Source organism: Schistocerca cancellata, chromosome 2 (assembly GCF_023864275.1).
Source record: "Schistocerca cancellata isolate TAMUIC-IGC-003103 chromosome 2, iqSchCanc2.1, whole genome shotgun sequence".
Lineage (NCBI taxonomy): Eukaryota > Metazoa > Arthropoda > Insecta > Orthoptera > Acrididae > Schistocerca > Schistocerca cancellata.
Window position 1 is genome coordinate 573,963,583 of NC_064627.1, and position 23,049 is coordinate 573,986,631.

The following is a 23,049-nucleotide window of genomic DNA, read 5'->3' on the forward strand; positions in this document are numbered from 1 at the left end:
TAGTCCCACTTTTAGTAGTAAACCGTGGTTGTCACTGCAGTAAATAAGTGTATCACCTTGACTAAACTATGGAAGTGGATCTTCTTCGTTTGTTTGGTCAGCTGTGATTTTAGTCCCTAGTTGTAGATAATTCTTCTTATTTAGTCCAAATGCCTAGAGTTCTGAAGACTTTAGAACGATCGAGGGCTCTTATCAAATCGTTAAGCTCTTCCTGAATGAAAATATGGTGTCTTGTGGAACTTCCTTCGTATTCAGATTCACTACTGCTAGTGTTCAATTCCTCAAATCTTCATCATCGGAAGGAAGTAGTTTTGGCAGAGTAGTGAACACTGGTACAGGAATGTCATCGATATGTGGCACAGACCGTCTGGCTGATTGTAATTGGGGATATTCTCATTTATGCTTCTTATAGAGATTGAAACCTTTTACCATGTCCCATAATCTCACCTTCTCCTCCATAACGTGTGACGTAATTAATACTAAATTTGTACATACGCTATCACACAATATTAAATGATTGGGCAGACAGAATTAATGGAATTCACAACCGATTTACTGATAATTTAACGACTAACGCTACACGTCAGAGATAGCTTATATCTAAGAAACTAGAGCCAATTAGGGAAATCCGTTTTCAGATTCAGATTCATCATATCAAATACACCCAGTATACATTCAAATATCACTGGCAACCAGATTTTTTTTTTGTGTGTGTGTGTGTGTGTGTAGAGGTGTGTTATAAATCTGGTACTATCAGCTCTAAATCCTTAATTCAGTAAACCATTGCTTAATCTGAACCTGCGTTTGGTACATTTGTGCTCGTGAATGTGGCTACCTTCTAGGAACGCTCCCTGACGTCTCAGTCTTACGATAGGCCGCGAATAGGCAACTCGTATTTGTGTTGCTCCTTCCTCAGGCATCCGAGCCCCACCCAAGGTCACCACTAAGCGCACATGAAAAACCCGACACACAAGTAGATTCTGACGAAACAATTACCAGAGTTACTGGAATCAAAATTGTTGCAACATAGGTGACGAGTGATGTTCAGTCAGTTAACCAACCCTTCCACAGGTAAGCACGCTCTTTGCCACCAAAATGTAGCGTAAATGATGCCTGCGCTCTTATAGGACATGAATTGAAAGGACTGGACGAATGAGCGATTGAGCATTATTCATACGGACTAGAAGACTGAACATCATTTATTAATAATGAAAGCCAGCGGTAAAATAAACACAGACACAATGCCCCACAGTTACTTTCTTTCAGATTAGAGGGACAGCCATTTAAACTTCAATCTGAGTAGTGAACATATAAATACCAGAAACGAATCTCGTGTTTAAAATTGATGAGTTAAATTTTAAACATTAGCTTTAAATGAAGTGTGAAACATTAAATGCGAAAAATGCAGCACAATTAAATTTTCTATTCCCCTATCGGCTTTCAAAAAGCAATACAAGCAGTCAAGTTATAACAGAGCAGAACTACTTTAAACACACTGAATTAAACAATGGGCACAAGACACATTAAGAAAACGAAACAGATTTCTCAAAATTAGGAGCTGATGCCTCGGATCGACTCTGGAGCCGAGGAGCGTGAACAAGATTGATCCTGACGTCACAGAGAGACATAAATTAGCTTCTTCTGGAACATAAAAGGTACAAATTTTAAAACAAAGAGCAGGTACGTATGATCGTACTGCAGCAATATGCCGACGTCAATGACCCACTGGCTACGCCAGGCAATTGAATCTTCTCTCCACAGTTCAGAAACAAAAGCCAGTATGTGTACTGAATATAGTGTCCACACGGCAATCAACACTTCCACTGTTGAGCAAGAATTCAACGATGAGTGTACGCAAAACATACGACAGGAAGCGCAGTTACTGGTCCGTGACCAAAAGAACGCTTCCCGTGTATGAAGCTAACAAAGGTTATTCAATAATCAGTAAACAACTCCCACATGAGCGATAAGAAGGAAACCAATTTCAGCTGTAGGTGCTAACACTTACAACTAGAGACATTAAGTTTGTAACGCAGCAAAAAGTTAATATACATGTACATTTGGGGGAATTTAGTAAATGAGTAATCAATAAACACGCTAGCATGACTTTCCCCACGGGAGGCAGAGCTTAGCCATAAGCGATGACAGGTTTCAGTCACAATAATAGCAGCTTGCTGTCAGGAAAGCTCACTTAACAAAGCGCGATACACTAGCAAGCTCGCACGCAGACAAAAACAGTGGCGGAGGAGCACAAAGGACGAGTTCGTGACATGAAAACCACGCTACGGAATATGTCACATGAGAACTAAACTCTAGATGCTAACCCGGTCTTTTAAACGAAGGCTCTCTGCAAGGCTGTTTCCTGCTGTAAGTTGTTGGTCACTGTCGTTCCTGGAGCTGGAAGGCAACTGCAAAATGTGCTCCTCGGCCTGCAACGGTCAGCCTACTCCGTATGGTCGCACTGTTCCTGTCGTTTATCTCGCTGTTTTCCAACTTCCGCAAAGACACGACCCGCATATCCGGCGGCCGAGCACAACGACAAATTCAGCACTCCCCAGAACAGTAAACATAATACAGGCAGCGTATCAGAGGCCGGACACATCCGACCGCTTGCTTACCACACTGCTTCAATCCTGCTCTCCGGTTCAATCCAAGACAATAAGGAGGGAGGCGCACGCTGCCGTCAAAGCCTCAGTCCCGTACCCACACCCGTCTGGACAAAGATCAGCCCACTTACTAACCGGATACGACCTATAAACTATGGCAAGGGTCAGACTGGATCCGTTTTGAAAGCTAACGGTTTTTATACACCATATTAGTTATGATAATGCGCTGTGATTTTTGTTTTTCAGTATTTTTATCCACCCTCTATATGTTAGGACAGCAGAGGCAACAAGCGGTCCTACGTTATGTCGTTGAAAGATACTCGCACGGACGCCATGTGGTTGGGGCACATCCACCGGCTTAATTACGTCAGAAATTCGATGTCTCAAACAACCGCCTATGCGAGTCGAGGCGATCGTGCTGTTTACCAAACGGAACCCAATTTGATCATGCGAGTTCCTGGGGCCCGTATGATGATAATGCAACTTTCATTTTCCTCTTAGCCTCCTCAGTAGGAAATGTTCATCGTGGTGGTGTATGTAGGACGGGGACAAGTCATAAAATATGCCGTGGTGGCACTCGTGCATCCATTGTTGTCATGGAGCGCACCTCTGTCTACAGTCACATCAAGGGATGCCACCAGACAGCTCGTGACAGAAAGCTGTGTTCCAGACTGAGCTGTGTGTGTCTCGTGTTCGTGCCGTTTATTGCTTGACATCTTGTCCTTACGGTATTGCCGTCTCGTTTCTTATTCAATTTGCTGGCGTCACTGAGTTGCTGGCTTGCCTGCCCGTGAGTGGCAGCAGCAGCGCTTATCGATAAGAGCACTGTCGTAGTATATTTGAAGCGACTGCTAGTATTTCTGGATCGTGATGTATGGAGAGTTGAGTAAGGATGGAGTTCCAGTGAGGTCTGGACAGCCAGTACTCGCCCGACCGCTGGGGAAACACACATGCACTGTCCGACGGAATGAAACTTGAGCAGCGACGACCGTTGGTTAGTCGTTCGGTCGGTCGTCTCATCGGGCGACGTGTAGTTGGTCTTCCTGTCGCTTCTGGACCCCTTCAATTCATCATCTTGCGGGACTTGGGTCGGTTCCTTCCTTGAGCAGAGATGTCAGGTGGCCAATGGCCAGGTGTTCCCTTTGCATGGTTGAGTCCGAGCCAATGTCTCTGGGTCGGTGTGCGTCCAAAGGGAGTCGGGACGGAGCAGCAGTGAGGTCCGGACAGCTATGACTTGCCCGACCGTGTGTGTCGATTTGTGATTCGTCCTTGTTGTTCCACAGTCTCTGGTTTTAGTATTGTTCGAGTTGTTAGTGAAGGTGTTTTCGCGGATCAATGTGTAGCTTGTGTAGTTGGACTCAGCTGTTATAACTAATGCTCTCCGTGTGTGTGCCAGTGAGTCTGTTGGGAGCCAGCAGCAAGCAAGTCTCTGCGGCGCAAGGGCAGGCCAGGGCCGCTGGCGGCGACAAGTTTCTTGCCCACTGAACCTGGGCCCTGAAGTTGCGTGATCAGTTTATCTGTTATGAAACCTCAACTATTGTGACATCTCTTAATTCATTTGCGAGTTGTTGTCCCCTTGGCCGTTCGGGCTAGCAGCATCGTATGATGTGTTGGAGTCAGTGGATTCTTGAAATTATTAAACTGAGTGTTACTTATCAGTGAAGTGCACCAGCGGTATTTTCTGCCCTGTGGCCGTTAACGCTCCAGGTGCCTGCCCTGGTCGTTAGCGTAGTTTGTAGGCAGTGTGCCTTTTCCTCGTCGTTTCGTTGCTGCCCAGCACAGTATGTAGTTCGATAGCCTTTTAAATTGTTTGGTTCATATTTGGTTAGAGTGGTTATTGTTTCCCTGGCTGTTTTTAAACGCCAATTTCTGGACGCGTAGTGCTGTTCACATTCTCGTCTTCGGCCCAAATTCTCCATCGTTGTGCTATTGATCAGACGGAAGGAAATTGGTTAAATTGTTGGTCGGTCCTTGGGCCGTCCCTAGTGGATTGCGATCCGATTACCTAACTTCACCTCTTGGCTGCCTGTCTCACCTCACACTATACATTTGAACTACCTTCCCAGGCCGACCATTGGGACATATCTGAGTACCACTTGTTCTGATTGTTTTAAATTGTGATTTGCATTTTAGTTGAAGTATTGTGCGAGGGCTTTGGCCGTGTATTAATTCAGTTTTTTAAATTACATAAAGGCCTTCAGTCGTGTTAAATTAAAAATGTCGAGCATTTATTGTTTTAGAAAGTAAATTTTATTCTTAGAAATTGTTCTAGCTGAAATTGTTTGCAATCCAGGGCCTAAGCCGTTAGTTGTTCCAAGTGTTATGAGTGGCCTAAATTAGAGTTGTTGAAATGGTTAAATTCTAATCGATAGTTACACAAATACATTTTATTTACTAATGAAGAATAGTTAACTCGAGAGTGTATAAACAATTTACGTAGCGAGCATGTATGTTCTGAAGCAAACGCACATGCAACAGTGCAACGCAATTTCCAGCAGCTATTTAGCATTAATGTGAGGTGTGGTAAGATAAATACACACTTTATTGCACCATTTATTTTCCCAGGACGTCTAAATGGCGAGACGTACTTACAATTCCTTCAAGAAGAAATGCCCCACTTGCTCGAAGATGTTTCACTTGCTACGTGACTGCAGATGTATTTTCAACGTGAAGAAGCGCCTCCACATTTACCCAACGACGTTACTACACATTTGAATGAACAGTTTTCCGAGAAATGGATTGGTCGTGGTGCTACACATCTGTGGCCACCCAGATCGCCTGATTTAACACCGATGGCTTTTTTTGTATGTGGCTGGATGGAAGACACAGTTTATGAGGACAAAGTCAATGCACGTGAGATATTACTTTCTTGCATTGTGAATGCAATAGAAGAAATCAAGAACAACCCTGTAAAACTGAAACAAACAACAAAATCTGTTCATACACGTTCAGCTAAATGCACTGAACACGGTTGAGACATTTTTATATATTATTGTGAATGTATTGTGAAATTGGATGTACACTGTACAACTTACTTAAATCTGAGCTTTATTATTTTGGTTTAGCATGAATTAACGTGTGCTATGGTATTAATAAAAATAGATTATCTGACACATTTATGCTAACATTTTTCCAAAATTAAACTCCCTACAACTTTGTGCAATTGTCTGGAAATTAAAAAAAATTGGACCAAGTATTAAATAAATTAAAAATTTTACTAAATAATGTCTTTGTTGCTCGGGATGTTCTGGAAAACTACTGCAGATACAAGTCTGGGACATGTTGGATTAGATTCACCAGATCTATAACAACAAAATGAATGGAAATCGTGCTTTACTTCAACCTCGTACAGTTTTGCGATGGCTTCACATTAGCGAAGTTGCTAAATTACAGGCAAAATATTTTATTAGCCCTAACTTCGTAACCAAACTTTCGCGGATCTATACTTATATGAACTTCTTTCTTTAGTTTTACTTGTTGAATAACGTATTAAAACATTTGCATATCTTCGTGTATCACCCTGTGTAGACCTTTTACGCAGGAGAAACAAAATCTTAAGACATTATTTCTAAAAGAAATGAGAAGCAGAGTAAAATAAAATCGAGACGCGATTCTACACGAATATTTTTACAGGGCCAAGACATACCGGTCGGACCGAGGGCACTGGAGTAGACGAAAGTCTCTCAGAGTTGTCGAGATCGTTGGAAAAGTCAGCCTTGACAGAACTATTCCATGTTGTATTCAAGATTTAAAACACAGGTGGAATACCTCAGACGCCATAAAGGTTGTAATAATTCCAATTCCAAAACAGGCAGCTCCAGACGGGTGAGAGTATTACGGAACCATCTGTCTCATACATCATGGTTCCAAAATACTGACATGAGAGATTTGCAGATATCCGGAAGACTACTACTTTGAATTCTGGATGAATTGTTGAAAAGGGCGAGGTAGTATTTATTGTTGTGGATTGGCAAGAGAGCCAACCCGGTATGAGAGGAATCCGAAAGGCACGCGTTTTAGCTCACGCAGGCTGGCGTGAGGTCTGGAACAGGTCAAGGAAATTAGACAAGCAAAAAAGGACGTAGCTGTGAAATACTTAACTTTAATGCATAAATGGTGAACATCGCTCTTGACGGTACATATTTTACAGCATCAATAGTAACTGGTAATGGCGCCTTGCTAGGTCGTAGCAAATGACGTAGCAGAAGGCTATACTAACTATCGTCTCGGCAAATGAGAGCGTATTTTGTCAGTGAACCATCGCTAGCAAAGTCGGCTGTACAACTGGGGCGAGTGCTAGGAAGTGTCTCTAGACCTGCCGTGTGGCGGCGCTCGGTCTGCAATCACTGATAGTGGCGACACGCGGGTCCGACGTATACTACGGACCGCGGCCGATTTAAAGGCTAACACCTAGCAAGTGTGGTGTCTGGCGGTGACACCACATTTACCCCATAACTTTTCTTAAAAGATAAACCGAAGGAATGGTGGCCTATATGTTCGTCGTTTGCAAAGTTAGAGAAAACTATTGAAGCTAATAATTCTCCTAGATGTTATCCAACTTGCACATTGAGAGAGAAATAAACGAAACCTAGAAATAGTTTGGAAAATGCATTAAAGTGTATGAAGAATAAATAAAAGCTTGGAGGTTCGCCGATGACATTGTAATTCCCTCGGAGACAGAAAAAGGCTGTTAAAAACAGCTGTATGGAATTGGTAACCTCTTGTAAAGAGGTTATAAGAGCAACGTCTTTTGGAAACTAAAACTAGTTGATGAGTTTAGTTATTTGGGAAGCAAAATAACTGGCCTAAATACAGAGTATATAAAAAGCAGTCAGACAATAGCACTAAAAGCGTCTCTAAAATCAAAAAGTTGCTAACACCGAAAAGAAATATAAATGTTAAGAAGCTTTCACTGAAGGTATCTGTGTAGCAGTAATTCACTTACTTTATTGGTTTTTAAGTTCCGTGACTGCGAATATATTACTTTCACAAATACAACAAAAAGCCACTTCCTATATATTTTTGTCTGAATACGTTTTTCAGTTGGCGTAATATATATTCACCAATACGTCGTTACGAGACTGACTGCATTTTGGAGGCTGCATTTACTCTGTGCAAAATAGCTATTTGTTTATCCACTACAATACGGCTGTTATATTTTTACAAATTATTACTCGTTAGAAACTTAGTTCTTTAGTTCTGCGTCTTGCAACCTCCATTTCTGCATTTATTTTTCAGGTACACAAAATCAGAGCATCACTCGCCATTGTTCTTAATTATGTGTTTGTTTACATTGTAAATTACACCTAAAGTCAAGTTACACTGTTCTTGCAGAGTCTGAAAGTACAGCTGATTTTCGTTGGGTGTATAGATTAAATATTGCTACCTTTAAACTTAAGACTGCTGTACCACGACGAAAACTGGCTCCTTACCGCGCTAAGGGAGTTTTATGTGCTCTGCTATGACCCACAGAACTGTGCCAGCGGGAGCTTAAGTTCGTGACGGAACTATTCCAGCCGGCAGGAGTCAGACGAAGAACGGTCCACAACGTAAGGTGGCAAGGGGGCAGGGATGTCGTGCACTTAGGCGTAGGGTGGCCAACCCTCCTAGAGGATAAAAACTTGATGAAAATCACGAAGCTGGATTCTACAAACACTGGAGATTTAGATCCATATCCATAGTGAATGCAGCTATCCGAGGGAGACAACCCCGTAAAAGAAAGAGGTGTGCTGGGATACGTAAAGTGTGCAGCCGCATCACCCAGGTACTAAACACCGGTACACCGTAAAAGGGCAATTAAGTATTAAGCCTAATCTCCATAAAAAAGCAATGCAGATGGATGAATTGATGACGACCTTCACATACATTAGCAACACTTGACTTGTAGTAGACGGTATTCTCAAACTAGCTACTTGGAATGTCAACAGTTTCGGAGACAAAGAAGTAAAGCTACAAAACGAAATAAACTCATAACATGATGACTTCTGCGTCACAACAGAAATTAAAAAGAAATCAAATGGTTCTATAACAATAAACAGGTATGATACAATCCTATAGTGGAGTCCCTGAGAAGGTAAGACCCAGTGCTGGAGTTGCTGTTGTGCGGAAGAAGACTTTAAGTTACAAAATAAACTCTTTAAACATCTATGAACGAACAGTTGTGGGCATAGTAAAGATACCAAGAAGGTTTCTATCGATCGTTGGAGTGTGTGTCCCAGACGATGGGGAGGTTGATAACGCTCAAGAATTGTACGACATTTTGCAACGAACCCAGTACAAGAAAAGCAAAAATGCTTATCTAACAATAGAAGACGATATAAAAAAAGGCTGGGGAAGTGCAATAAATAATAAGTGTACAGACTGAAAGCATTCTCGTTATTTAATAGGTTAATAGTATCAAACACTTTCTTCGTCGTAAACAGATCAGCAAATACACCTGGCCAGTTACAAGCACACCCACAATTATCGACTACGTGATAGCAAATGCGAAGACTGGGATTCTAGTGCAAGACACTTCCGGTCGTTTCTTGTCTGTCTCAGTCAACTATTTAAAAAGTGGAACATAACGTCCAAACAGAAGCAATATAAAGCTGATATAAGATTTGGGAACGCTTACTTCAAGAGGGGAGCATCCAGGTACCGTATGAGAAAAGGCTGGAAGAGAACAGAAACTAAAATTTAAAGTAGATAATTTCAAACAGGAATGAATGATATAATGGAAGTACTAATTACAACAGCAAGAGAAGCAATTGGCACACGATAGGGAATTATTGCAAAAACAGTTTGCGATATCCTGATAGTGAAATACTTAATGTTATTGAAGATAACAAACAAGTTACATTAATTTTGTACATGATCGAGGCCTGAAAGTGGATTATAAGAAAAAGTGAGCTCTAGTGAAAGGGAGAGTGAGACAACTTAAAAACCATAGTGGGAGAATCTATGTTACATACATTGAGCGTGATGTAACAGGAACAGAAGACAAACCAAACAAAATAATGACAAATGTAAACAAACACTTTGATACTGGATACAAAAAGGCGTCTGATAAAGTAAATTGAAACAACTGCGGGAAATTTTGAGAAACAGAGGGATGTTACAGGTTCATATATGAATGACACAATACAACCAAAAATATTCGGCAACTGACATAATACGGCTGAAATAAACCAATTGATTAGACAAGATTGTTCCCTTATATAAACAAAAACTGGTAACATCATTTTAATATTAAGACTGTGGATGTTAGTACACTTCATTTTGGTGATAACCAAGTAACTGATAGTCAGAATGAAAATTATTTACGAGAAATTAGGAATAACTTAAAGCACAACAAGCACATGTGTAATGCTTTGGGGAAGGCGAGCCAAAGATTGTGTTTTACGGGCAGAACACTTAGAAGATGTAGAAGACCTACTAAACAGACTGAATACACTACTGTTTTCCGTCCTCTGTAAGAGTATTGCTGAGCGGTACGGGATCCTTGACAGGTAGAGTTGATGGAGGACATCGAAAAAGTTCAAAGAAATGTACTTGGTTTGGTATTATAGCGAAATATCTGGGAGAGATTCACGGAAAAATACACAAAGTGCGGTGGCAATCATTAAAACTAAGGCCATTATGTTATGGTGAGATTTTTTCACGAAATTTCAATCACCAACATTGTCTTCCGAATGCGGAAATACTTCGTTGATGATGACAGTAATAGGGAGATACGATCATAATAATGAAACAGAATTCAGAGTTCGCACAGAAGCTGGCAGCTGTGGCCGAGCGGTTATAGGCGCTTCAGTCCAGCGGTCGTAGATTCGAATCCTGCATCGGGCATGGATGTGTGTGACGTCCTTACGTTAGTTAGGTTTAAGTAGCTCTAAGTCTAGGGGACTGATGACCTCAGATGTAAAGTCCCATAGTGCTTAGAGCCATTAGAGCCACTTTTTCGCACAGAAAGATTTAAGTCTCTGCTTTTTAAGCGCGCTGTTCTACAGTGGAACGGCAGATGAGTAGCCTGAAGGATGTTCGATGAACCCTCTGCCAGGCGCATAGGTGTGAACTTCAGGGTAGTCATATACATCTAGAACCTGTTTTTCATTTAACTAATATAGCTAGAGAATGCAATCTAATATCTCCATTACGTAGACAATATCAGGATAACAGCTCATACGAGCTAAGATATAAACTGGTAAGCAAAGTACAGAACAATTTAATAGACTTAAATATTTAGAGCACATTATGACATATGGAGTAAATACTGACCTACAAAGTAAGTTAGAGCTATTCTGCTATTTCTACGGAACTTTACGGAGAATGTTTCGAAGGAAAGTCCACAGAGATACTCTATTAAAGACCTATAGAGTTATAGCTATATCTGCATTGCTCTACGGATGTGAAAATGTGAGCCTTAAAAAGAGAGATGAAATGAAAATAGAAGCATGTGCAATGAACTTAGATACGCAGGTGAATATATTTTGAAGGATATAAAAAGACAACAATCGAGTATATAAAACAAAAATTATCATCTAAGATGAAACGCACACATAAATCCTGTGCCGGATGCTAGAATCACTAAAATCTAAAATAATATAAACCAGGAGGCAAAATATCTTTAGGAAGACCAATGAAGATACCTTTTGACCAAGTTTGAAGCTAATGTAAGGGGTCAGAGGGCCCAACTCCGGATGTAGGAGATGATGATTATCACATCTATATGACTGAAAAGAAATTGTATGGCATGCAATGTAGAGTGGTCGTCGAGATTATTTGATCCACAGGTATCCTCACTCTCTCATTCTTCAAAGCTAGTTCTTCTGTTGTTCTGTTCTGCTCCTTTCCCCTGTCCTATGTAATCGTTCGCCAATGCTCCCTTTTAGTGACAACTTTTATAGTCCTTCCATGAACTAAATATGATCCTAAAGCAATAGACCACTTGGTTTATGATACTGTTTGAAGTGGATACGTTATGACAACCGAAGTAGGGGCTCGAAATACCTCTCCTCGGACTCTTAATATCGCACAAAATACGACACTTTAAAAGTGACAGATTATCCGGCGTTTCTCAGCTATAAATTTAATCCAATTCTATTGGTCCATTTCCTTCTCCCCTCTCTATCCTCCTGCTCTCTCGATCTCTTTCTCTCCTTCTTCATCCTGACTGTCCATTTCCTCCTTCTTCCTCTCTCAGATCAATTCATCACCCCCTCTCTGTCCATCTTCTCCTCTCTCATATCTGTGCCCAAGTCCTCCTTCTCCTCGGTATGTTTGTTCATCTTTCCCTCTCCTCCTTCTCTCTCCACGTTACCACCCCGACCGCAATGGGAAGTTGTTGGTCCTTAGCCCCATAATATTTATTTCCTCGTGGTGTGTACTATATGTACCAAGTTTGGTTGAATTTGTTCCAGGGTTTCAGGAGGAGGTTTTTACCCGTGGCTTTGCGCGCATATGTAGATGTCGCATATATTTCACATATATTTGATAGACTTCACGCATATTTGTTCACATATTTCATCTGTGTCTCTAGCGAGCTTCACCCGTCAGTTTCGTTTTCACCCACATCTTTGTTTATAACGTCATATCTAGTGAACCATGTGTCATACACTAACATAATTTTGTAGTTATATCAACCGGAATATGTGGAAATTGTGTGCTAACTGTGTTGTTAATAGTTGTAGCAAAGAAGTAATAAATTTAAACGTCATGCATGAGGGGGCAGTTTTTCTCGCGTCTCAGTGCTTATGACGACATGTCTCCGGTATGGTGCGTCGTACAGTTGTATAATTTTACAGATAAGTTCTGTGGCCTACGTGACAACCGTCTACTAAATGTTACAGTTAGTACTGAAGAAGTAATAAATTAAATCGTCATGTTGGATACGTCAATTGTATTGCATGCACAGCGAAAACATACTAAGCGATAAATATTTCGCATTTCATCATTTTGTGGAGGCTGTTAGTGAGAAAAAGTTTCGTAAAGGCGTTAACTTACTTGTAAGGTTTGTTGGAAGTCACTAAGTGCTGTCATTCCCAAATACTGTATGTACATAGTATGAATATACTCGCATCCTGGGCTACACTTATTTTTCACCACCACACCTATTATAGGTAGGTTGTTCTTACACCAACATCGGTTCTATCCAGCCAAAGAGTGACATGTGTACCAAGTTTGTTTGAAATCGGTCTAGTGGTTTAGGAGAAGATGTGGAATACATACCGACATACATTGCGATAATATTTACGGATTCACTGACTGCATAGCGTTGTGTGCTTGCCTGAGTCCTAGCCTCATCTACTAGTATCAAACATCACACTGTTCTCACATGTAATCAGTAAAATTTTTACCAAAGCAACATAAAATTGCTCCGCGCTATACACTATTATGCCTTACGTATCAGCATCGCTGTCCTAACCCGGCGCCTGCATCTCTGATACAACTGGCATCAGAACGTCACCAAGCAGTTTTATGTAGAAAACAGCTACTAAAGTTGCGAAATACCTTTCTTTTTATTTACCTAATGATCGGTTTCGGTTATAAGAACCCATTTTCAAATGTGCGAAAGAGAAAAACGATGCATTAAGTGATGGCATGCAAACCATGTTCATATGTACATACTCGCATCTAAGTCAAGTTTTTCAGTGATCAATGGCCGGACATGCTTGTATCAAACTTAGGCCGCCATATGAGAAAGGAGTCTGTGCTTCTTCCTCTGGAGTACAGCCTTGTATGGCAGTAAATCAAAGACTGTGGGAACACTGGAAAAGAGAAGAATCGTGGTGGTACCCAATGGTAGAAAATAAATAGACACATAAGAAATAGCGACGGTCTCAGCAAAATCGTCGAGGAAGTGAATAAGATGAAAAGAGTGACTGGAAGCAGGGACAGGAGAATAATTCATGTATAAAGACAATAGGGAATAACAAACATCCTTAGGAGGGGCTTAGAAGACTGTTGAATGGTATATAATTTTATAGTTGGGGATGATGGTTGTAAATGCTACTGTCAGATGAAGACGTTGACACAGGGGAACAAGTATCACAGTCCCCATCTAAACATAGTGCTGATAAAAAAAGACGTACCAATCTAATCGCCTCGACAATTTTGTCCTGCACTTCTGCTTGTTTATTCATAGGCCTATTCAGACCGATAATTTCGTAGTGAGAGTAGAATTAATTCACCTCATGTACCTAACATTTTACATTACAGCTTTTTTTATTATTCTCTTTCCTGCTACAAATCAATTTCCGGTTTCTTACTTTTAGCTGTATCTAAGTGAAATCTGGCAGTGCTTTCAGCACTCCTTGATTACAGACAAAAGTGAATCTAACATCCCAGTTTACAAAAGAATGTTTCGAAGCGACAATTTTTCTACTGATAATTTAGAGAGTACCGGATCATAACATTCAGTTTTTGTTTAAGGAATCCAGCATATTAGAAGAACAGGAGCCAAGGGGAAGACAAATAAGAAGACAAAGAATAGTTCAGTGTGCAACGAACCCAGAAATCTAATAGTAAAGCATCGGAGGAAGAGCTGTCAGCCGGCATCTGGAACGGCTGCTAATGAATTGCTAAACACACAAAAAGTAATTCCATCTTTGCTAGCTAGTTACGCCTGACACAGGCTTCTCGTACACACAAGAGAAGGAAATCTGAGACTTTCCTAAACAAATAAGCAATTCACGTGGAACATTCTACTAATTAAGGGGAGAAACAAGAGACCAGCTTATTTGTACAGCATCCATATTGTTTCCTGGAAGCCTGCTCTCGAAGTTTGCTCAAACACGGAACACCTGTAGGCTGTTCAGTAAATCAATAAAGACAGTTTTTACCCAGAAGAGGAAACACCAGAGGAAAAAATCCGTCAGCAGCGTGGCGTTAAATGGAAGCATGAAGTTAAAGTGCTGTTCATTAAAATAGCGGAATAGTTCGTCAACAGTTTCAGGTACAGATTGCAAAGAACAGTGCAGCTGAGACACTGGGCTAATATTCAGCTAATAACAGTGGCAATATAGGTGCGACAAGGTATTTTTTTGTTTTGCTAGTGTCTCATCATCTATAACTACACATAAAAATTACCAACTGTTTAAAAAACTAAAACGTTCAATACTAAGGAATTTTAATCTAGAAGGACAAGCAAACAATGTTAACTGGTGGTCAATGTGTTTACAGGGAACATGAGCACATAGAGACACAAGAAATACCGAAAATTATCAGCAGAAGACACAGGCGACACACTAACAATAACGAAAATCTTCCACAAAATCGAAACTACTGAAATTTGAGCGTCATTGAGAAAATGGAAGTACTCCTTCTTGTTACGGAGAATGTTAATAGTATTCTGAACGAAGTAATCTATTTTAGAAACTGACATTTTTAAGAGTGTTATGCAATCTGCGTGTTATGCTATCAGCGTTTATTCCATGATCGCAGTCCACATATCCTCTAGAATACGAGAACCTACAATATGTTAACGAATCAGTAAAATGCTAAGTACTGAATTGTGAGCAGTTTAATCCTGAAATCTCACCGGTGAATTCTCAATTATGGAATAGGATTTCACTGAGGTTTTTGCCTTGGCTGCAGCAAATACGTCACAGGTGAAAACTTAATTGGTAAAACTCTAAATGATTTCTTTGACATCTGTAATGTACTACACAGATAACCAGGAGCAAAGCAAAACTTCGCCGTTATGGCAAATTGAAGAGCCAATAGGGATCGATTAACCGACGTGCAGTCCTCAGTCAATGGCATCGTCTGGATGCAGTTTGGAAGGCCGTGGTGTCAGCGTACCTCAGTTGAGACTTTTGTATGTTTATACACAAACCTAAGTATATATATAACACTGAATATGAGCTCCGAGTGCGTCTCTATATATGGGCAGAAACAAAGTGTCAGTAACAATTCTATTAGTAGCAGTAAAACATAAATCTGTCTCTCGTGACAGTTACGATCTGTACAATTAGCCGATGTAGTCACAGCTGAGTCCAAATGAACAAAGGAAGATTCCAAAAATTGGAAAATTTGTGTTAAGATATTATGGGACTAAACTGCTGAGTCATCGGTCCCTAAGCTTACACACTACTTAGTCTAACTTAAACTAACTTACGCTAAGGACAACACACACACCCATGCCCGAGGGAGGACTCGAACCTCCGACGGTGGGAGCAGCGCGAACCGTGACATGACGCCCGTGCGGTTACTCCGCACAGCAAAGATTCGAGTTTAACGTCCCGTAGACGACAAAGTCATAAATAGAGCAAAAGCTTCGGCTGGGCAGAGATGGAAAAGGAAATTGGCTGCATCCTTTGGAAAGCGATAATTTCCGGTTTCTGTATTTCAATTTTTCATCTTTGGCGGAACAGCGGGAACACAGTAGCATAATAAGCTGAGAACAGAAAAAAATCTGCCTCAGAACACAATTACATGATTTTCATGTATTTCATTTTTTACTGTAACGTAAAAAAATATGAAAAATGAAGAACGAAAAGCTCATTCTTCCTCGTATTTGCTTTAATTGAGTGACAAAACCACATATTAGTACCTGGAGCAATGCATGATACGCGCTGTGATGTTTTACAGTACGTTTATTCACTACCGGTTTCTATCACAGACCATCTTCACATTGGAAAAATACCTATTGCGACAACTTCACACGCATACATACTATTTAAACAAGAACGTATACGCCATTGCAGACTTGAAAAAGTAAGAAAACTGATTTTTACGCCTTAATATAAGCCTATAGCATGTATGATGTTTGAAATTGTTGCAATAGATATTTTTCCACTGTGAAGATGGTTAACGATCGATAGTGAATATGTATACTGTAAGACAGCACAGAGTGTATCATGCATTTCCCCAAGTGTATCGATGCTCTTGACAGATGCCTGAAAAAAAATTTTTTTGATCACATTTTAGCAGTTAGATGGGGATATGAACGCTGTTGTTCATGTATACGAGTCCAGTGCTTAAAAGCAATTGTGCTTCTCTCAGTAATCATGATGATTTACATGCTGTTAAACTGTACAAAATACGAGTAATGTCATTGGATAACTGAAATTATCAAGAGGATTTAAGTCAGTTTCCATAGCTTCGTTAGACTTTCATTGGACTACACTTTTCCACTGAAATTCAGAATATCCACAAGATGAACTGTTCACATTGTTCTTGCTCTTGCTGTTGTTGTTGTTATCTTTAGTCCAAAGACTGGTTTGATGCAGCTCTCCACGATGCTCTATCCTACACAAGCCTCTTCATCTCTGAGAAACTACTGCTACCTACATCCTTTTGAACCTACTTACTGTAATGATTTTTTCAGCTCCTTCTAGAATGTTAACCCTTCCCACACCCATACATTCACACATATGCACACTTCCTCCAGTACTGAACTGGGCCCCATTGACGACTCAGAATGTTTCCTATCAGCCCACCCAGTTATCCGTGCGGTCTAACGCAGTGGTTTATGGGTGGATAGGCGTGCTGGCCCCGTCACGAATCCGCCTGGCAGATTAGTGTCGACGTCAGGTGTTCCGGCCAGTCTGTGTATGCGTTTTAAGGTGGTTTTCCATCTGCCTCAGCGAATGCGGACTCTTTCCCCTTATTCTGTCTCAGTTACACTGTGTCGGCAATTACTGCGCAAACACTGTCTCCCCATATACGTACACCATAATTACTCTACCACGCAAACACCTGTGGTTACACTCGTCTGGTGTGAGACATTCCCTGGGTTCGGTGGGGGGTGGCGGTGAGGTAAGTGGACTGCTGCAGCCTGCTGTGGGGTTGTGAACCACCACCAAGGGCTACAGAGGGGACGAAGACTCTTCGTCGTTTCTAGGTACCCTGTTCCATACAATACAATACAATGTGTCCTATCAAACGGTTCCTTCTTTTTTTAGTTAACCTATGCCACAAATTTCTTTTCCTCAGGTTTCTAAATGCCTCCTCATTGGTTACAAGACCTACCCATCTAATCTTCAGCATTCTTCTGTAACACCACATTACAAAAGCTTCTATTCTCTTCTTGTGTGAAATCTTTATCGTCAATGTTTCACATCCAGACAAGGTTAAACCGCAGATATATACCTCAGAAAAAGGCGTCTTAACATTGTAAGGCATCCGAATTTTACAGACTTTACACGAGCGTGGTCAATAATGACAGGACAATACAGTATGAAATCTTCAGAAAATAGTAATTACATTATATCAACAGAAGGAAATTTCCGTTAATCTCATGTACCCAAAACTAACAAAATATCTACCAATATATAGACTGGCATGAACAAACAAGTTCAGTGATTCAGTGCAGAAAAGGATAAGGGCAGAACAATGTATTATTCCTTTTAACTTAAATAATGCTGGGACTGAGAGTAAGTGGTTGCTCATCATTAACAGGGCTAGCTTGCGACCCAGCAAGAAAAATAAAAATGTATTCACCTGTAGTGAGATGGTGACTGGCTGAAGTCATACTTGGCTATGCAGACACGTCATGGTGGGGAGATCCCCATTATATAAAATCATTTTGAGATCATAAGGCTCAATCAGTCTCTTTCTCTCTCTCTCTCTCTCTCTCTCTCTCTCTCGTCTCTTGGCAGAACGCACAAGTGTGTGGGAATTATAATATGCTTCACGTATCGTAGTGACAGATAGCAAAGCGGTAGTTAATTATTCCTGTGGGAATTTTTGCAGGCAAAGAAATTGTACCCGCCTCTCAAACCCGTTGAGAGTGTGCAGTAGCCATTATTTCGACTAGGTAAATATTAATTCTCTGCAGAATGTAGGAACGTTGCCACTGAGTGAATTCAGTGAAGGCCAGAGTTGGGAATTAGCGTTTCAGATCCAGCACGGAGACAATGCCATTGCAGATGCCAATTGTTAAGGTACTATAGTGTATTAGGCCACAGTGAATGTTGAGTCTAGATTTTGCTCACTCCAACTTGCGTACATTTTGACCATTGAATATGAAAAGCTAGGATATTAACCCTCACATTGAGTACATGAGAGTTTTTTCAGTCGTTCAAAGTCTAAATTTATTCTGAACCAATTCAATGCATTGACAAGCTATGACAATGTAGATTTAAATGACCTGATGAGGATTTCAATAATCATTGTTTCCTGTGATGAAAAAATTTTCATGTGTAGAGATAACGATTTTAATAATAGTCATTTAAATGTGGACCAGAATTAAATATTTTGTTATTGAGTGTAAAAAGTAATTGAACATGATTGTGGTTTATCACTTGACCCCTGAAAGCAACAGTAGGTAAATTATATGTAGAAAAAATTGGGAATAGCTGTTTTGTCTTTATAGAATAGACCCCAAACTTTCGCTTTTATTAATTCATGCATTGTGGGTGTGTGACAGCTGCATATCTAACGATTTTTGTTACAACACGCAACTGATATTAGCTGTCTTACATGGTCCTAGTGTCATATTTATTTAGAATGTCTGTTTGATACCCTCGGTTTGAGAAGAGAGTTCAGATATTTTGTAGATCTACTTGCTAAGTGGTAAGCTAGTTCACACACATTAGTAAACTCACTGTGCAGATACAATGTTCGGATATACGAGAAATTTGGCGACCCTGCCAGGATGTGAAATTACAGCATTCTGATAGATTGAGGATTTGATTTTGCTAGGTACATAACACTTAAACTTCCCAAACAATAACCTGACGCAAATTGGAGAAAAAAAATTAATTGCAAATGTGACTCAACTGTGCAGTAAGTGTAGATATACACTCCAGGAAATTGAAATAAAAACACCGTGAATTCATTGTCCCAGGAAGGGGAAACTTCATTGACACATTCCTGGGGTCAGATACATCACATGATCACACTGACAGAACCACAGGCACATAGACACAGGCAACAGAGCATGCACAATGTCGGCACTAGTACAGTGTATATCCACATTTCGCAGCAATGCAGGCTGCTATTCTCCCATGGAGACGATCGTAGAGATGCTGGATGTAGTCCTGTGGAACGGCTTGCCATGCCATTTCCACCTGGCGCCTCAGTTGGACCAGCGTTCGTGCTGGACGTGCAGACCGCGTGAGACGACGCTTCATCCAGTCCCAAACATGCTCAATGGGGGACAGATCCGGAGATCTTGCTGGCCAGGGTAGTTGACTTACACCTTCTAGAGCACGTTGGGTGGCACGGGATACATGCGGACGTGCATTGTCCTGTTGGAACAGCAAGTTCCCTTACCGGTCTAGGAATGGTAGAACGATGGGTTCGATGACGGTTTGGATGTACCGTGCACTATTCAGTGTCCCCTCGACGATCACCAGTGGTGTACGGCTAGTGTAGGAGATCGCTCCCCTCACCATGATGCCGGGTGTTGGCCCTGTGTGCCTCGGTCGTATGCAGTCCTGATTGTGGCGCTCACCTGCACGGCGCCAAACACGCATACGACCATCATTGGCATCAAGGCAGAAGCGACTCTCATCGCTGAAGACGACACGTCTCCATTCGTCCCTCCATTCACGCCTGTCGCGACACCACTGCAGGCGGGCTGCACGATGTTGGGGCGTGAGCGGAAGACGGCCTAACGGTGTGCGGGACCGTAGCCCAGCTTCATGGAGACGGTTGCGAATGGTCCTCGCCGATACCCCAGGAGCAACAGTGTCCCTAATTTGCTGGGAAGTGGCGGTGCGGTCCCCTACAGCACTGCGTAGGATCTTACGGTCTTGGCGTGCATCCGTGCGTCGCTGCGGTCCGGTCCCAGGTCGACGGGCACGTGCACCTTCCGCCGACCACTGGCGACAACATCGATGTACTGTGGAGACCTCACGCCCCACGTGTTGAGCAATTCGGCGGTACGTCCACCCGGCCTCCCGCATGCCCACTATACGCCCTCGCTCAAAGTCCGTCAACTGCACATACGGTTCACGTCCACGCTGTCGCGGCATGCTACCAGTGTTAAAGACTGCGATGGAGCTCCGTATGCCACGGCAAACTGGCTGACACTGACGGCGGCGGTGCACAAATGCTGCGGAGCTAGCGCCATTCGACGGCCAACACCGCGGTTCCTGGTGTGTCCGTTGTGCCGTGCGTGTGATCATTGCTTGTACAGCCCTCTCGCTGTGTCCGGAGCAAGTATGGTGGGTCTGACACACCGGTGTCAATGTGTTCTTTTTTCCATTTCCAGGAGTGTAATTGCATTCATGTCCCTCTCATTTGCTGGCACACCACATCGTTGAATTGGGTTGTGTTAAGATCTGACTCAACTCCAGTAACCAAAAGTCTGTATAAAAGACGAGGATATTGGTTCACATATTGAGTATAGGGGCGTGGATGATATATTTTGGGGTAGAATCAAGTCTTATGATCAAATGTTAAAGTTTAGTCAGGTTCGTAAATTTCGCGAACGGCAACCCTTAGCGGAACGTTCGAGAATGACAGAAAATTATAAATTAAGACAAAGAGAAGTCATGGAAGATCTTGATAGGATGTAGGTGGACACACAACAGGTAGATCAGCCTGAACAACACGAGACAGAACATGTAGAAATACCGAATGTGACCGAAAATGTAACACACGATGTTCAAGATAGTCCATAGAATGCACATGAGGACAGTGTTACTAATGAATTAGACCCTGAGTCTGTAGATATTGATTGACAATATATTGAACGAAACGTAATCATACTGAATGAGTCAGGCTTGCAGTTGCATTAAAGAACGAGGTTCAGTGCTCCTACACTATGTACGGAAGTGAAGGAAACACTTCACAAAAAACGAGATAGGGAATGGTTGCATGGTTGCATCAAATGGCGACTGGCGAAAATGGTGTAGATAGAAACGCCAACAAATTTGGAATGGTGCATCGTTTATTACAACAATCTCAGGGATCAGAAAAGCGCATAGAGGGGCGCATAACACATCAAACAACACAGTTTGTAGAATCAGAAAAGCGTATAGTAGGGCGCATAACACAAGGGCAAAAAGAATTAAAAGTGCGCATAGCACTGAGGCTGAAAGATACTCACGAGGAAATAGAAAAAACGTTTGATAATATTCAAAAGCCAATTATATCAAATACGCAATGAAGCAACTCACGCTTCAAACGCTCGTTAGAGGGCACAAACAACTGAGAACAAACATTGACACAGTCAAAACAGACGTGATTAAACTGAATAAGGGACGCATCAAAGTGTCAAAAAGGTTAAACAACAGGTCGAAGCTTTCGTAATCAAAGCGACGACGAAGGCGGCAATGTTACTGCTGAGATGACGTCTCACAAAAGAACGACAAAAGCAGCATTAAAGAAATTCGATGCTTGTATTTTAAAAATACAAGAGAAAACGTTATGCACGCATAATCCGCAGTCAGACCTGCAAGTGATTCTACGGCACAAATGTCACACAATGAACCAAGTTACACACATTTGCGTACATTTGACGCAAACCAAGGACAGAATACCAGTCTTGAAAACCCAGCAGATACATCACAGAGAGAAGTGAGAGGTTTTGATGATAATCACTTTCTTACAGTGCGGAAATGCACTATAAGGAAGATGCAAATATTCTCCAGCCCCCCCCCCCCCCGCCCCCCGCACATTTATTGACCAATTTAAAGTAGGAATACCGACACATTGTCCAATAAAACATAAGTTAGATTTTATTTGTCCACATATGGAGGCATGTGTTGCTGAAACTATGCAGAAGATAGCAGAAACTTATTATTCGTATGAATCGTTTAGAGCCGCCTTTATATATTGGTCTCCTGGGGTTCCAATGAGAATAAAATATAGATTATTACAAAATGTCTCATTCGAAAACTCGTGTGAGAAAACAGCAGTCAGATTCTTTGAGAATATGGCTAAACAGAACCAATACTTAGATAACCCTTATAGCGACGGAGAATTGATTCAAATATGCAAAACGATTCTGCCAATGAAGTATCAACAAACTTACACAGGACGTAGGGTCGATAATGTAGAAATTTTCGAAGGTGTTTTGAGAAGAGTAGAATTCATATATGAAAATTACGCTCAAAGACGTCGCGATTCAGAACAGAGTAACTCTGAAAGAACAAGTAATAGTCAGGAGAATAACAATAATGTTAGCGATTGTAGGCCAGTATTGGAGTTGAATTTTGGACGAAATGGGAATAATTAAGGAAATGGGAGTATTGGAAACACTAGACCACAGCGTAATGGATATAGTTGTAATAGTGGTAGAAACAGGGGGAATAGGAAACAAGAATGGAAACTGGGTAACCGACAGACTGACTTTAATCAGAGATCTGCAGGTCCATGGAGAGAAAGAAGATGGGGAAGTGGTGCAAGAACGCAGCCACAGGCAAGTACGAAACACAGATGGAGGTTGAATTACGACCACCAAATCCTAGGAAGCGCGAGGATTGAATGACGTTTGGTACTGCAGGAGTTCAAGCAGATAACACACTTTCTGCAAAAACGGATAACAAGGAGCCCGCAGCAATAAGTA